Below are 18,384 nucleotides of genomic sequence, written 5' to 3'. Positions count from 1 at the left end.
GATAGATAGATAGATAGATAGATAGATAGATAGATAGATAGATAGATAGATAGATGTAAATATACAGTATATATGCATACATACATACATTCTCTTTTGTCTATCCGGAGTCGGGTCGAGGGGGCAACAGCCTAAGTTGAGAGGCCCAGACTTCCCTCTCCCCAGCCACTTGGGCCGGCTCTTCTGGGGGAACCCCAAGGCGTTGTCTGGCCAGGTAAGAGAAATAGTCCCTCCAACCTGTCAATGGGTCTCCCTTTTGGTCTCCTCCTAGTTGGACGTGCACGGAAAACCTCACCAGGGAGGAGTTCCAGGAGGCATCCTACATCACCTCATGGCTCCTCATGGCTCCTCTCCATGTGAAGGAGCAGCAAATCTACTCCAAGCCCCTCCCAGATGACTGAGCTTCTCATCCTAACTCTCAGAGAGAGCCCAGACACCCTGCAGAGAAATCTCATCTTGGTCGCTTGTATTTGCAATCTTGTTCTTTAGCTCACTACCCAAAGCTCGTGACCATAGGTGAGGGTAGGAACGTAGATCCAGCTGTAAATCGAGATCTTCGCCTTCTGGCTCAGCTCTCTCTTCACTACAACAGATCGGTACAACGCCCGCATCACTGCAGACGGAGCACCAATCCGCCTATCGATCTCATGCTCCATCTTTCCCTCACTCACCAACAAGACCCTGCGATACTTAAACTCCTCTACTTAAAGGCAGGACCTGACCCAGAGAAGGCATTCTACCCATTTCCGACTTACGACCACGGTCCCAGATTTAGAGGAGCTTATTCTCATTCCAGCTGCTTCACACTCATCTGCGAACCACTCCATTGAATGCTGGAGATCACGTTCTGATGAAGACAACAGGACCACATAATCTGCAAAAAGCAGAGACCGATCATCAAGCCACCAAAACGGATCCCACTGTGGCTGCGCCTAGAAATCCTGTCCAAAAAAGTTATGAACAGAATCAGTGACAAAGGGCAGCCTTGACAGAGTCCGACTCTCACTGGTCCAAGCTCTGACACTGGTCAGTCAGGGACCTAACAGCCTGTATCAGAGGGCCTGGTACCCCATACTCCCGGAGTACCCCCCACAGGGCCTCCAAGGGACGTGGTTGAATGCCTTCTCCAAATCCACAAAACACATGTAGATTGGTTGGGAGAGCTCCCACGCACCCTCCAGGACCCCCCTAAGGGTATAGAGCTGGTCCAGTGACTCAAAGTGTCACACTTTATTCATCACACTCATCACATCATCAGCTAATGAATCCAGAACACCTGCAAAGAGTTTCTGAGCCTTAAGAAGCATGTTCTAAGTAAGATTACTGATGTAAATGTACCTTTGCACCAACTTCTAAGGTTTTTAATCCAGCGTGACAACCCAACAGCATCAGTTCTTTTAGCTACACTTGACCACAGCTGTTGAAGGAAATGGGCTGGTAAGTTGTTCCAGACATGTTGGAGAACTAACCACAGATCTGCGGATGGAGGCTTCCTCACATCCTTCTATAATCCCAGACACAATCCGCGAAGCTGGGATCAGGGCTCTGTGGGAGCCCCCACTTCCAGGATTTCTGGTTCTTCTTGATGCTGAAGATGATTCTGAATGACTTTAGCTGGATTGTTGGGCTCACTCCCTTTGCATTTATACTTCTGAAAATATTCTTTGTTTACAGAATGTTTTCACAGCTGCCTAACATGTTTACACTGTACTGCAAATAGAAACATATGAATACACACTAAATACTTGGTTTTCTAAATTGATCCTTTTCTCCAGATTCTCCAGAGAATCAAGAAAATGATGGCCAACCCTGAGCATTCTCTTCACAAGACTGTCCGACAACGGAAGAGTGTCTTCAGTCAGAAGCTTCTTCAGTTTGGCTGCAACACTGACCGCTACTGGAGATCCTTCCTGCCAACAGCCATTGTAATAGACAGCAACTCTTTGATGACTTGATTATTATTATTATTCTGAGCTACTACAGCAATCAATTTCCCTCTGGGATTAATAAAGTATTTTTGAATTGAATTGAATTGAATTGAATTTCCATAATTCAATAACATCAAGCCAAATTATCATTACCTCGTTCTCAGAAACTTCCCTGGTACTAATTTAGATTACGCCAACCTGCTAATGCTAACATGGCATACATGTTGCCATGGTAACACCTACATCTTGGACCAGCATCACTCTGTTTTACTATGTTTCTTCAAAATTAACAATGTTCTAGTTTTGAATGTAGTAAACACATAAATGTGTCCATGTCATTAACCTGCCATTGGGTCTGGAACCATTTCCATACTTTGGGAATCACCAGCCTTTGGCACTGACTGAATTTTATAACAAGGAAACAGCTTCAGTAAGAAAACAGGTTGCTGTATTAGAATTATGAGCCAATCTGATCCAATTAGAGTCTGTTACCTGCTACAGCTGTGCTCAGTACGAGTGTTATGTTTCAACAAAGCGTGTAAACTCGAACAAAGTGGACTGGTCACAGTTGTTTTGGTCCAAGTCGCCATGACCTGTGCCTGCATGTCTCAGAAAAGCTACAGATGACATTTTGATGCAGTGTATGCTCCTATCCGACGCAGAAGCACAGATTCGACTTTAGCCCTTCGACTTTCTGAACAAACCATCCCAACTTGACCTAGGATATCTGCAAGTCTCACACCGTAGATGAGTTGCAAACTGCAGTGTGGCAAGTCAGAGCACAGGAAAACCCTGTTAATTGGTCCGGTCTGGCTGGCCCCTGTCAGACGAGGCCTTTCATGGCCTTTTCATGGGTTTCTCCTGGGAAAGCTGAGGAGGCTGCCTGTAATGAGGCACTGTACCTGGTTGCAGAAGAGAAAAGAAGAGATGGTCGGGGGGGGGGGGGGGGGGGGGGATCAGGAGGGTCGCTCGTGGGCAATTAGAGAGAAATAATGAGAGCTTTCTCTTTCTTTCTGTGTCTGTTTCCACCCCCTATACCCCACCCCACCCCACCCCCTCCCCCCGTGAGAACAGTGGCTCATCAGGTAACTTTTTAGGAGAGCATCCCGTGAGAGGCACCTCAAAGCCAGAGCAAGAACAGCACCAGAGCATAGTGGAACCGTTGGAATTATGCACAGTTTCATTTCACATGCCGAGCATCTGCTTCCCAACAGTAGAGACAGGCACTGCAAAACTTGCAAGGATGATGTTTAAATATGTAATCCTCATTCAACAGGATCATAAAGAATCATGTTATATGTTGTGATTGTCCAAGGACAGAGAGGAGATGCTATAAATTAGCTTGCACGCAGCTTATTGCAGTTCCAAGATGAGATCCTGTGGCTTAACGTGTGTACAGTTCATTACAGAAACCTCATTTCCCCCTCAGCACTCATGAGATTTTAGTTATTTTATGTGGCTGCTGTTAGCTACCAGCCCCTCGCCTGCTTCTCCTGTCTGACAGAGATTGATGTGCAGCCTTTCTCCGGCTGTAATAGCACTCAGCCTCCACTGCACTTAATATCCAAATGTCACCAAATCAAAACCGCAGCCGGCCTGACACTGGAAACGCCTCAGCAAAGTGTAGCACCTTATTTACATGCACAAAATCGATTCGTTTTTTTAGAGGTTGAGAGGTGATCAATAATTTACATGGGCATAAGTGCTTGATATGTGTGAAATTGTCTGCACGACTATACGAGTGATGGAGTGGTACTGCAGGGCAGATTGTTAGTTATTAGATGAAAAGATCCATAAAAATTGATTAAAATCAAATTGAAAATGTGCAACACTTGTGTTTTGCACCTGCAACTAAAAGCGCTGTATTTATGTTTAGTAGTAAAATATTTAGCTTAATATGTTTTGGTGGAAAAATGAAGCTGGATGCCACACACACATTTGTGTTACACGTTTGTGCAATTGTGCATCATTTTACAATCTGCAAACCTAATACTGAATCCGCCCACTTCTTTCTACTTTAATGATAATCACAAATCCCAGCTCTTGCCTTTGTCTTCCTCCAGCCTTCCGTTTTGCTTTTGTGCAGAATAAAAAGCCTGATTTGAATGCTTGCAGCGGGTGCGGTGGGGAGGTGGGGTTGATGAAGCTGCAGCCCTCTGAGTGGACGAATCAGACAGAAGTTGATGGAGACAGAGAAGGAGCTGTTTGGCACCAAGGCTGAGCATCGGTTTTGTTTTGAACCAGTGTAACACTGATGGCATGACAGATCTGGGTTAGGATCCAGACCTTGTTTTGATTTAGCTGCTTTTGCCTCGGATAGAGGGACATAGATGTTAGAGCAGAAGTGGAAATCCCCTCCTGGTAAATGTTCCATCTGTGCATGCCGCTTTGTGTGTGAGGAAGTAAAAAATGGATGTGAAGATTGTGAGATGGCCCAGGGAGTCTGTTACGCTGATAGAAAATGTAAAGTGCTGTAGTCATGGATGTAATGTAGAATGATTGTCTGTCTCTCCTGTTTATTTGCCAGTGTAAGGGCCATAATGGAGACAAATGCTCGTCTGAGCCTGTGAACCCAGCGCTTGGGTAAAATCGCTCCTCTGAAAATGTGCCTGTTGTTGGATTTTGCTCTGAGGGGTGTGTATGAAGGCAGGTGAAAGGTCCTCAGGTGACTAACCTGGGTTTTATGCCTTAATGACTCCTTGTTATTCCCAAACCTATTTCCCAGTTGCCACCAGCAATTCCTGCTCTGTGTCCATTAGATGGAGGGACCAGCGATCAATATGTGATGCCATTTCCCTGGGGAATGAACAAAGCTCCTTTAGGGTGGCTGGATGCTGTCTTACCCTCTTTTCCTCCCTCTCTTCAGAGTGGGCATTTCCTCCACAACCTTTGTAAACTGTGTTGAGTAAACCTCAGGTACATGCAAAAGGAGGTTTTGCTCTGTCACCTATCTAGGTGAGGAAAAAAAATGACCCACAACGGGAAGCACTTTGTAGCAGTAGCTAAAACTGAAGCCTGTCTCGCAGGTCTTCCAGAACCAGATGAGGAATGAGTCATCAGCAGGTCGGCACCCACCCAATCAGAGGCCGATACTCAGCATCATCTGCCTCACGCTGGAAGCTGCCCAGCTATTATCTTTGAACAATGAGACACAGTTTGCGAGTATTCGATTTCACAAAGGTCAACATCATTTTGTCACCAGAGTAAAGTGTTGTTTTCATAATGAATAAGCCCTGGATTATTCAGTCTGCACAGCCTCAGTGCATTACAGCACAGAGAGCAAAAAGTACATTAAAATGCAATGGCATTTCTTTGGTAATGTGGTGCAAATGGATGGAAAAAAGTGTTTTGTGTCACATTTTAGTCCAACAACGTGATTAATTCGGCTCAGGTGGCCAGGGACGAGTGCACTGCAGAAGTGTTTCTGCAAGGAAAATGTTGGTTCTTATCACAGAATGTTAACTTAACCTAAAAATACTGAATAGAGAAAATTAATGTTAATAATTTTACTCTCGTGTTTCAGAGTATTATTACTTACAAGTCCGGTAGCAACAGCGCCAGGTCAATATTTAAAATATTGTCTTCTTCTTCTTCTTCTTCTTCTTCTTCTTCTTCTTCTTCTTCTTCTTCTTCTTCTTCTTCTTCTTCTTCTTCTTCTTCTTCTTCTTCTTCTTCTTCTTCTACCATTAATCCATGGTTTTGTAGCCTCCTTTAGCTCCCTTACATGAGTGTAGACCAGGGGTGGGCAATTGTTTTTTCCATGGGGCCACATGAGAAATAGAAAATATTGTGGAGGGCCGCAGGCCAAAAGGCTGAAGTCAATTATGCATAATATTAATGGTATTTCTTTATAAAAAGCAGTAAATACCATTGTTTCTTCAAGCTGGTAAGAGTAGACTATATGTTATAAATGAGCAAAAAGGAAAAAGTGAGGTTGTCTTACAAAAATGTGATTTATTCAAATTTCCCAAGGCAATGGTAAACAAAGTGTGCACATTTGGTTTTTGTTAAACATTTGTGACTTATATTAGTTAACAGTTTCAGTCACATTCACTCCAAAACACATTCTGAGTTTCAAATATTGTTGGAAAGAGGTTCTTAGCATTCTACAGACACACAGTATTGTCTGTAAAATAAAATCACTGAACTGTGATCTTGAGAAAGAGGTTTAAAAAGTGTCCCAGTTCACTGCTAGTTGCCTACATTTGTGGTCCAAACACCTTATTTTGTGTTTTTAAGTGATTTTTTTCTTATTCAGTGAGAGAAATCTAGTCTCTGCTGGGCTTTAACGAGTGCATCAAAGTCAGGTTGAATGTCTGAGGTGGAGAAGCGAAGCACAGCTGACAAATGATCATCAGTGAGAGAGGATCTATACCTGGATTTTGTAAACTTCATCATTGAAAATGTTTGTTCACAAATGTAGGTAGAGCTGAAGAGAACCAACATCTTCTGAGCATGTCTTTTCAGGTTTGGAAAGTCCTCCTAGAGAAGAGTAGAAATCCAGCAGAGATCCTGAATCTCTGCTTTCGAGTCCCAAACCCTCTTCAGCACTTTCCCCAGGCTGAAGCTGGGCGGTCACTGTGCGACTTTTTCACTCGCAGCACTCAGCTTCAGCTCAAACTGTACGACTTCCTCGCAGAGCAGATCTCACGAGTCATGTGCTCACACTGTACGACCCAGTTCTCGTATGCGACCTGACTGCTCACACTGTACGTCTGGTAGCAACACGTCGGCCCTAAAAATATGCTAAAAATAGCAGTTTTTACTCAACACGTTGGACTTTTTTGTCTTGTCTTGCCTGTTGTCCTTCGGGAGTGCTGCAGGACACACAGGGATTTATGGGGGTTGGATGAGGAAAACAGAATAAAGAAAGTAAATCTGTGTTTTGTGATCAGTTTAATTTGACATGAACACGACAAACACGCTTTCTTGACAATCTTTGTGAGTAAAAAAAACGTGTAGAAACAAAAACGAACAGCATGTGTTATTAGGGAAATAGCGAGCGACCGGCGTTGATGCAGGATTGCGCGCGCATGCGCCGTGAGCGGTTCTGATACTTATTGGGTCGCAGCTGCTCGCAGCGCCGCTTCAACAGTGCGATACCCTCACGAGGGACGAGCGAAATATTAAACACACCAGAGTGCGACCTCACGACTGCCGATCGGTAGCTGGTCACGGGGTGTTAATCGCCTCTCGTAACCCCCTGTACACTACACGACCGCTCGGCGCAAAACTCGCCCCGATGTCGTGGCTTCTCGCACGACTGGAAAATCGGCTCAAAAAAGTGAAAAAGTCTTAAGCCGGGTGTACACTGTGCGACTTTTTCACTCGCAGCGTTCAGCTTCAGCTCAAACTGTACGACTTCCTCGCAGAGCAGATCTCACGAGTCGTGTGCTCACACTGCACGGCCCAGTTCTCGCATGCGACCTGACTGCTCACACTGTACGTCTGGTAGCAACACGTCGGCCCTAAAACTGTGCTAAAAATAGCAGTTTTTACTCAACACGTCAGACTTTTTTGTCTTGCCTGTTGTCCTTCGGGAGTGCTGCAGGAGGACACACAGGGATTTATGGGGGTTGGATGAGGAAAACGAAATAAAGAAAGTAAATCTGTGTTTTATGATCAGTTTAATTTGACACGAACACGACAAACACGCTTTCTTGACAATCTTTGTGAGTAAAAAAACGTGTAGAAACAAAAACGAACAGCGTGTGTTATTAGGGAAATAGCGAGCGACCGGCCGGCGTTGATGCAGGATTGCGCGCGCATGCGCCGTGAGCGGTTCTGATACTTTTTGGATCGTAGCTGCTCGCAGCTGCTCGCAGCGCCGCTTCAACAGTGCGATACCCTCACGAGGGACGAGCGAAATATTAAACACACCAGAAGTCCCTGCGACCTCACGACTGCTGATCGGCGGCTGGTCACGTGGTGTTAATCGCCTCTCGTAACCCCCTGTACACTACACGACCGCTCGGCGCAAAACTCGCCCCGATGTCGTGGCTTCTCGCACGACTGGAAAATCGGCTCAAAAAAGTGAAAAAGTCGCACAGTGTACGCCCGGCTTAAGATTTGGACAACCGTCTGTTGTGACACCTGACAGTCTCTCCCATTTCAATCCCAGAGTGTCCGTGCACGCATTTACCTCTGTAAAAAGATCACTCCCTGTCGTTGTCCCTTTCATCGACCGCATTGCTGCCCGCTCCTCTGTGAGCTTGAAGTCCGTTATCCCCGGACAAATACGAGCAGCTGGGCTGTGTCCCGGACATCACAGCTCCCGTCTAATGATAAAAAGTCAAAACTTGCCACTTCACGTTGCAGCTGAAGCTCCAGGTTCCCCGCAATGTCCTCGATCCTCCTGGTCACGGTTCGCCTGGACAGCGGGATTTGCTCAAATGCGCCTTTTTTTTCAGGGCATATTAGTGCGGCAGAGTCCACCATGCACTCTTTGACAAACTCTCCCTCCGAAAACGCTTGCTGTTTTTAGCTATTTTGTGGGATATCACAAAGCTGGACCTGGTTGCTGCATCCCTGGATGTGTGAAGCTTAGTAAAAAAGCCTTGCTGCTTTTGCAACTTTGCTAGCAAAGCTTCGGATGTCCGTGCCCTCTCAGCATCAGACAAGTTCTTGTATTTTTCCGAGTGTTTCTTGTCGTAATGCCGACTCAAATTGTAGTCCTTAAACACGGCAATCTCCTCCCCGCAAACCAAACACACGGCTTTACCTCCGACTTCAGTAAAAAAAATACTTTGCAGTCCAATTTTTGTTGAAAATCCTGCATTCGGCATCTTTCTTTTTTTTTTTTTTTTTTTTGCATGAGCGGACATTTCTCAGGCTACAATCACCATGTCAACCGCGGGCACTTGTTGCTATACGTATTGCGTCATCGTGCACGTAAAAAACAACTTCAAAATAAAAGCAATGCAGCCTTAGCCCATGCATGAGGTAAAATGAGAAAATACATTTATTTTGTAATTTCCAATTAACCTTACGCGGGCCGGTCAAAGTCAACCAAAGGGCCGGATGTGGCCCGCGGGCCGTAAAATGCCCAGGTCTGGTGTAGACGATGCCCGAGTTCACTCTAGTTTTAGCTCTTTGCTTCACCTCCAGAGACATGGCACTATTACTTTTACATCCAGGCTCTACCATGATGCCAACAACAAAAGCTAAATCCCTCTTCTTGTTGTACATTTAACTGATGTGATGATGCAACCTATAAAAAGCTAACTGCTGGCCTTTATATTAGCTACTGACACATTTAACAGCTATTGCTGTAAAGCAGGTAGAGGCCTGTCCACTAGTGCCGACCCAAACCACAAAATGGAAATCCAGTTTCTGGTCAGCAGAGGGCTGCAGAGTGCTACCCGATGTGAAGTTGCTCATGTTTCTGCTTCAAGAACCACTGAAACCTGTTCGAAAGCAACAGCTTAAAGCATCAGAAACCTCTTTATGTTGCCCAAAAAAAGGGAGTAAGTAATTTTCTTCTTTACTTTCTGACGTCTGCCTTACCCCGACTGCACACTGGAAGCAAAAGTGGCGCAGAACGGCAGCGGAAAGATTTACCTGCGACTATCACTGCATTCAAGTGCACACCGGGAGAGTCTCAGCAGCAAAGCAACTTCTTTGCCGTGCCCCTCGCTCAATTCGCAGGATTACAATATCCCTCGAGACATCCACCATCCTCCTCGCGAGATCACACGATCTATCAAGGCTTCACAGGTTACCGTTTGTTTATGCCATCCACCATTAAACCAAAAAGAAGGACATCACGTTTTATATCGCTATTTGATGTCAGATATGATGTTTCTTTCCACTGCCAGGAATAAAGCCGTGAAAAACACACCGCTGCACTTCTGGAACAATGCTGTGAGTAAGTAAGCCCTTAAGTCACACTTAAGTTTCGTATATATGAAATTGGATCACTACAATACTTTTATTTTTAAAATCACAGGGGATTTTACTCTGAAAGTGTGTGTGATTTCCTGTGTAGCCCAATGTTAACTGCTGAAAGTGATGCATCTTAGAAGCTGCTCGTGGAAAAAATAGAACCCGATCTTATCTTTAGCAGCACGGCGTGCTGCTTCAGGGTCGCGCCTGAAAATTGCCGCATTGCGACTGGTTTGTTACACTCCATAGATCAGCAGTAAACAATAGGTCCCCTCTTTGTGGCCCCCGAACCTCGTGGCACTGAAGGACTACCGCGTGCTCGCCGAGGAAGCTGACCGTGCCCTCCTAGCCACAAAGACCTTCACGAGCCAGGCTGTGATTCTGGTACCCCAGAGACTTTATCCAATCGTCTGCCCAGTTCCTGGTGGATTCTGACTGACAGAAAAGCCTTATTCCCCAAACGCAGCTGACAGACTAGCTGAGGGCTGCGGACCATTGTTGACTGCAGCTAATGGATCCGCCATCAAAACTTCTGGTGAAAGGTTGGTGACAGTATGCTTCCATCAACGTGACTTTTACTGGAATCTTATTGTGGCTGCAAGTTCAGTTCCTATCTTAGGTGCTGATTTTCTCTGTGCACATGAAGCCGCTTGTACAGAGTTAGCCAACATGGAGCGTTTGGGCATTGTGCGCCACTCTAACAGTTCGTGGTCTTCCCCGCTGCACACGGTGCCCCAGGCTGATGTACAGTGGCGACCTTGTGGGGATCTCCACTTCCTAAATGTTGTTAATGAGAGTGACCGGTACCCACGCCTCACATTCAGGACTTTTCAGTGCACCTCGCTGGAACCTCCATCTTTTCAAAAGTAGACTTGATGTGTGGTTATCATCAGGTCCCGGTAAATGCGGAGGACATTCCTAAAATTGCTGCCATCATGTTTCATCAAGTTCTTGTTATGTTTCTCTAAATATTTTTTCAAAAGAGGCTGTAACCTGCAATTTGCTCAATAAGATGTGTTATGTGCAAACAATGAGTCTGAGTCTACACAAATTAGAAATCTGAAAGTTAAATGAATCAAAGTCGGTTGATGTGGAATTCTGCTGTAGATCACATGACACAGAGGTCCAAATACCATCAGTTCATTTTAAAACTGTAGATGTTTGTGAACATTATTTAATGATCGGTGTTGTTGAGAAGCTCATGCTGGCAGCAGGAATTAACAAAGAAAGTAGAACCGGACTTTTTGTTATTCAAATACTTGATGGTGTTTATCAACAGTGTTTCACAAAGTAAAATTCTATTTCAGTCAAAAATCACAAAGTGCGTCACAGAGAAGAAACACCAGAAACATCAGTCACTGGCAGATGTAAAAGGAAAAGTTTTGGGCTGACTCCTGAAGGAAGTCCAGTGAGCTCAGAACCAGAAGTGTGTTTCACAGTCTTTTTTAGTGTGTGTGTGTGTGTGTGTGGGGGGGGGGGGGGGGGGGGGGGGGGGGGGGCTGCAAGCTTTGGTCCATGGGCCTAAGGGACCTGATGGGGTGGAAGGATGCAATAAACTATTGATGTCCTCTGGAGTTTGTCCATGCAGGACTCTCTAAGTCAGCTCTGGAGCTTGAATAAAACACGATGAAGCACCGGGATCCGGTGAAGTTGCATTAGCAGTGGAGTTACATGAGTAAGTTAAACAAAAGCATGAATCAGCACTTTCATCTCAAAAAACAATGGGGCTGAACATTAGTGAAAACACGTCTGACTTATATTAACTACACACACACACACACTCACACACACACACGCACTCACACGCACACACACTCACACACGCACACACACACACACGCACACACACACAAGCTATTGAAAGACAAAAGCCGATATTTTCCATGTTAATATTAACAGTGAACTTAACCAGAGTAAAAGTGAAACTAACTCAGAGATTTTAGACGTGACACTCACATCTCCTGCTCTCCTTGAGCCAGCCTCCAGCTCCTGAGGAAAAGATCTCATTGGCTGAAAGCAGTTCTGTCTGCTGGCTTAGCAGAAAGTTAAGCTCATATGGCCGGGCTGGCTTAAAGATCAGGTGCTGAGTGTGGCTCAGTTCAATTCAAATTCAATGATACTTTATTAATCCCAGGGGGAAATTAGAGAAGCTACAACACAATCAATGAAAAATAATCCAATGCTTGAGATTAGAGGAGGCAACAGTAATTTGATGGTCTTTAACAGGATTGAAGCTGCAGACGACTTTAGGTGGAGCTCATTGTTCATTTTGAATATTTATTCTGTAGATTTTTATCTTGTAGGTGTCAGGACTCAGGTATCTCCTGGCTGACCTTCGGACCACAACTCCCGACATGCCCCTCGTGGGGAGCTCCCAGCGTGCTCCTCGCGGGGATTCCCTCCACGTCACAGCCAAGCAAGGCTATATATGGAAGACGCCGTGACCGGCTTCTCATCTCAGTCATCGTTTCTTCTTCAGAGAGATACGACCAGAGTGATAATAAAACTGTTAAACGTCTCACCTTGTTCGTCTCCTTCATCCAGTCTGATCAGCCTGACAGGATGACTGAGATCCGAGTAGATTCGACGGAGGTCGATCGTCTCCGCCACGAGAACGTGCAGCTGCGTTCCATGGTAGATCAGCTCAACACCAAGGTGAACTCCTTGTCCGACCACACCCTGCGTCTATCCACGGCTCTCACGGCTCTCCAACAACAGGCAAACGATCAGCAGCAACAGATCGCTGCACTCCAGCAGCCAACCCGCTCTGCTCCTAGGGAGGAGCCCCACTTCAGCCTGCCGGAGAGGTGGAACGGGGAGACGGGGAGCCCCGATGGTCTGCTCGCCACGCTGGACATGCAGTTCGAGTGCCAACCTGGACGCTACCCATCTGCGCGCTCCCGAGTGGCGCATCTCACCTCCCTGCTCTCCGGACGCGCCGCGGAGTGGGCTGCTGCGCTTTACAATTCCAAATCCCCTACCTGCAACGACTATGCTGCGTTTGTGTCCGCTCTCCGGAAGACCTTTGTTCCCCCCAGCAGCGAAGTGGGAGCAGAGACACGCCTTCTCAAACTCCGCCAGCGAGAACGCTCGGTGTGCGCTTATGCGTCGGAGTTTCGCACCATCTCCGCCAAGCTGCAGTGGAATGACTCCGCTCTGCGGGCCGCCTTCCTGGAGGGGCTGGCACCCTACATCCGTGATGAGTTGGCGGGAAGGAAGCTGCCTCAGACCCTGGATGAGGTGGTTGATCTGGCGCTGCGCATCGACCAGCGGGTTCTGGTTCGACCCAAGTTATCCACGCGTCCACCCAGGACGCCGGTGCTTCGCCCTCGTTCACCCACGCCAGCTCCTGTACCCATGCTGGCGGAGGAGCCCATGCAGCTCGGCCACCTTCCCCCCGAGGAGAGACAACGACGGTGGCGTGAGGGCCTCTGTGCCTACTGTGGCTCTCCCGACCACCGACGCCTGGACTGCCCGCTACGATCGGGAAACGGGGGGCCCCACTGAGTATTGGGGTCGCTCAGTCTGGGTCTTCTTCTACCCCTGTCGCTACTAACCGTCTCCTTATTCCTGTCACCCTCCTCCATGGTGAGGCCTCACTCCACGTAAACGCATTGGTGGACTCGGGGGCTGCGGACAATTTCATGGACCTAGATCTGGCAAAACGCCTACGGATCCCCCTACAACCCCTGGAGAGAGTTATACCAGTGACCTCGGTGGACAGTAGGCCTCTCCAACCCTACCCAGTCCGAGACCGAACCCAGTCACTCCGTATGATCACCCAAGGCCACCAGGAGACCCTCCATTTCCTGGTCATTTCTGCTCCCTCTTCTCCTCTAATCCTGGGGTTCCCCTGGCTCCGTCTCCACGACCCTCATATTTCCTGGTCCCAGAACCGCCTGCTGGGCTGGGGGACCTCGTGCCAGACCCACCTCGTTCCTCCTCCATCCTCGGCGGGTCTTCCGGACGGGGGCCCCGGCTCCACACCGCCCCACCTGCCGCTGCCCTATCGGGACCTGGCCGCGGTGTTCGACAATCGGCGCGCCACCTCCCTGCCACCTCACCGGCCATATGATATGGAGATCAAGCTGCTACCCGGAACCAGTCCTCCCCGCGGGCGCCTTTTCTCTCTCGCGCCTCCCAAGACCAAAGCGATGGAAGAATACATCGCCCAGGCCCTCCAGCAGGGGTTCATCCGACCCTCCTCCTCTCCGGGTGCCGCTGGCTTCTTCTTCGTGAAGAAAAAGGAAGGCGATCTTCGCCCTTGCATAGACTATCGGGGTCTGAACAAGATCACGGTCAAGGACCGCCATCCTCTGCCGCTCCTCACTACTGCTCTGGATGCCATCTCCCAGGCACGGATCTTTACGAAACTGGATCTCCGGAGCGCCTACAATCTGGTCCGTATAAAGGCCGGGGATGAGTGGAAGACCGCGTTCATAACACCCACCGGCCACTGGGAGTACCTGGTTATGCCCTTCGGACTATGCAATAGCCCTGCTGTCTTCCAACGTCTCATTAATGATGTCCTCCGCGACATGCTGGGACGGTGGGTGTTCGCCTATCTGGACGATATACTGATCTACTCCAAATCCGAGGCCGAACACATCCATCATGTTCGCGCCGTCCTGACCCGACTCCTGGACCACAACCTGTACTGTAAACCCCAGAAATGCTCCTTCCATCAGCAGTCCATATCCTTCCTGGGTTACAGGATCTCGGACGAAGGGATAACCATGGACCCTCAGAAAATCCAGGCGGTGAAGGACTGGCCCTTGCCAACCAGCCTGAAACAACTGCAGAGTTTTCTGGGTTTCTGCAACTTTTACCGCCGTTTTATAAAGAACTATAGCACCCTCGTAGCCCCTCTCATCTCTCTCACTCGACCAGGCTCCCCTGGCCAGCTGTTTCGTCTAACTCCCGACGCCATTCGGGCCTTCCGCCACCTGGTCATCCACTTTACCTCGGCCCCGATCCTCCGCCATCCAGATCCTGCAGTTCCCTTTGTGGTCGAGGTCGACGCCTCTGACGTCGGCGCCGGCGCCATCCTGTCTCAAGTCGGGCCCGACGACAGGCTCCATCCCTGCGCCTACTTCTCCAGGAAGTTTTCCACCATCCAGCAGAAGTACGGTGTGGGCGACCGTGAGTTACTGGCCATAAAATGGGCATTGGAGGAATGGAGGCAGTGGCTTCTGGGCACCACTCGGCCTTTCACGATCTGGACTGACCATCAGAACCTGACCCACATTAAATCTGCCAAGCAGCTTAACCCTCGCCAGGCTTGCTGGGCCCTCTTCTTTGAACCCTACGACTTCCATCTCGCCTACCGCCCGGGAGCCACGAACCAGAAGGCGGACGCCCTCTCCCGCCAATTCACCCACTCCACGCCCTCGTCCGAGCCAGCGCCAATCCTCCCGGAACACCGCTTCCTGGGCCAACTGAGGTGGCCGTTGGAGGAAGCTATCCAGAACGCCCTCCGGGACGACCCCGCACCTCCAGAGACCCCCGCGGGTCGCCTCTATGTCCCCACGGCCTGTCGCAGCGAGGCGTTGTCCTGGGCCCACTCATCACGCCTGTCTGGCCACGCTGGTTTCTCCAGAACTCTTAAATTCCTCCAGCGAGCCCTCTGTGGCCAGGCATGGCGAGGGATGTGAAAGAATACACCAGTGCCTGTGACGTCTGTGCCCGCTCCAAGAACCCCAACCAGGCCTCGGCTGGTGCCCTCCGACCTCTTCCGGTGCCCAGCCGCCCCTGGTCCCACATGGGGCTGGACTTCGTCACGGGTCTCCCGCCGGTCAATAACCTCAACACTGTCATGACGGTTACGGACCGCTTTTCCAAGTCTGTCTATTTCATCGCCCTTCCGGGTCTCCCCTCAGCCCAACGCACAGCGGAACTGTTCCTGGAGAACGTGGTGCGCCTCCACGGGTTCCCAGTCGTCGTGGTCTCGGATCGGGGGCCCCAGTTCACGGCCCGGTTCTGGAAAGCTTTCTGTCGGCTGATGGGAGCATCGGTCAGTCTATCTTCAGGCTACCACCCGCAGACCAATGGCCAGACGGAGCGGGCTAACCAACAGCTGGGTCGGTACCTTCGTTGTTTTGTCTCGGCTCAACCCTCGCAGTGGCCTAAATACCTCCTCTGGGCGGAACTGTCCCACAATCTTCACACCTCATCTGCCACTCGGCTGTCCCCTTTCGAGGTCTGCTATGACTTCCAGCCCCCGGTCTTTGCCCACCAAGAACCCGAGGTAGCCGTTCCGGCAGCGGAAGCCATGGTGAGACGCTGCAAGAGCGCCTGGATCAAAGCACGAGCCTCCATAACCAGAGCTAACACCAGCTATGCTCACCAGCATCTCCGTTGACACCGTCCTGGTCCCTCCTATGCTCCTGGGGACAAGGTCTGGGTGTCCACGGCTGACCTTCGGGTCCGTGCCGGGTCCAAGAAACTCGCCCCTCGGTTCCTCGGCCCATACCCCATCCAAAGGGTCATCAACCCGGTCACGTACCGGTTGCGGCTGCCGGCTACTCTCCGCATCCATCCCACCTTCCATACCTCCCGGCTCAAGCCCTACGTGGAGTCCTCCCTTCTCCCGCCTCCGGCTCCGGCGCCGCCTCCTGCCCGCTTCCTCGACGGTGAGCCTATCTACACCGTCCGGCGCATCCTGGACGCTCGCCGCAGGGGTCGGGGCTGGCAGTACCTGGTGGACTGGAAGGACTATGGCCCCGAGGAACGCTCCTGGGAGCCGGCTCGGTCCATCCTGGACCCTTCCCTGATCTCTGACTTCTGGGTCCGCCGGGGTCGCGCTGGGACTTCTGGAGCCGTCCCTGGACCGGGGGGTCCTGTCAGGAGTCAGGTATCTCCCGGCTGACCTTCGGACCACAACTCCCGACATGCCCCTCGTGGGGAGCTCCCAGCGTGCTCCTCGCGGGGATTCCCTCCACGTCACAGCCAAGCAAGGCTATACATGGAAGACGCCGTGACCGGCTTCTCATCTCAGTCATCATTTCTTCTTCAGAGAGATACGACCAGAGTGATAATAAAACTGTTAAACGTCTCACCTTGTTCGTCTCCTTCATCCAGTCTGATCAGCCTGACAGTAGGTTTATTTTCTAAATATTGAGAACAGATCTTACCTTCTTCTTTAATCAGTTTCCCTCTGGGATTAATAAAGTATTTTTGAATTGAATTCAATTGAATTACCAATCTGTCAAAAAATTCATTAGCTCGTGGCAAAATTTTGACAACTTATATCCATAATGAAAAAAAAAGTATTAATGTTTTGTGTGCAATTTTTTATTTGTAAGTCCATCAAAGAGCATCACATTTTTAATCATGGAAGTAGAAATGTGCAGTACTCGAGTAAATCCTCCTGCTTCTAGTTACATTTGTTCAGTGTGTTTTTTTGTAATTTATTTATTTATTTATTTGCTTTGAAACCCATGAATAATTTAAGTGGTGCTGAGTTGAAAAGGCAGTTAAAAGATGCCCGGCTCGTCCCTGAACTTCTTCACTCAGAGATGTGTCAAGGCTCCACATGTGTTGCTGACTTGTGTTTCCATGACAACGTTACTATGGTTCTGGTTTAAACTCTTGAACTGAAAGAACTTGTTTTTTGACCATGGTGAAAGTAATACCACACACAAATCACAACCGCCTATGACACAAAAATGTTAGCCTTGAAATTCCTTAACACATTTCCAATATCCCCATATAATCTCCTGAAATCCTTTGACATTTAAATACCTGAAAAAGATCTGGAAATTGCACAAGTTCGCTATTTTATTTATTTTTTTGTTCAGAGCTCAGAAGCTATAAAATATGCAGGTTTTTCAGTGCCCTCAAATGCTCAGACAAGTATGAAAAACCTGAAGCACCAAGAAGCCATGTACCTTTTATACAGGAGCATGTATGCTGTCAAGTGAAAGCATGCAAAATAGGCCCAAAGTCCCCATGGCACCGCTGCAATAGTGATACCAGTCAGTGACACTGAATTCTCCTCTGGTCCTCTCACGCTCGCTTTATGTGAATCCTCAGAAGTGACATAAATTCATCTATCTGCAGCTCTGTGGTTGGAGTTTCTCTGCAGAAGAACCTACAGAGCTCAGATACTCTAAAACCATTCAGTGATTGGAAAATGCCTGATGATGCAGAGTACCCCCCCCCCACCCACACACACACACACGCACACATAGATGCTTGACACATTTTTATGTTCATCCAGACCTCATTTAAGTTTGTTTACTCATTAAAAAAGCAGAAATCAAAGGTAAATATTTGATTTTTTACCAGATTTCAGCTTTTTAAAAGTATATATCTAAAAACGGATTTCTTCAAGGTACAACGACACCATGCATTGTTTATTGGACCTAACATTCAGTTTGGTGTTGATCCACTTAGTTTGGTGGGTTTTGTGCAGACTTGAGATCCCCTCTTGCTGTGCAACTTTGAAGCTCTCCTCAAGGTTAATTGTTTTGCGACAAAGAGGTTGTAAATGCATAATTTGATGTTTACGAGGCTTCTGAACCGTTTTTTTCTTTAGTCCAGGCTGTCAAGGGTTAGTGATTTTCCGTGG

The sequence above is a fragment of the Nothobranchius furzeri genome, chromosome 5 (assembly GCF_043380555.1).
Source record: "Nothobranchius furzeri strain GRZ-AD chromosome 5, NfurGRZ-RIMD1, whole genome shotgun sequence".
In the NCBI taxonomy this organism is placed as follows: Eukaryota; Metazoa; Chordata; class Actinopteri; order Cyprinodontiformes; family Nothobranchiidae; genus Nothobranchius; species Nothobranchius furzeri.
This window is presented reverse-complemented; position numbering follows the sequence as displayed.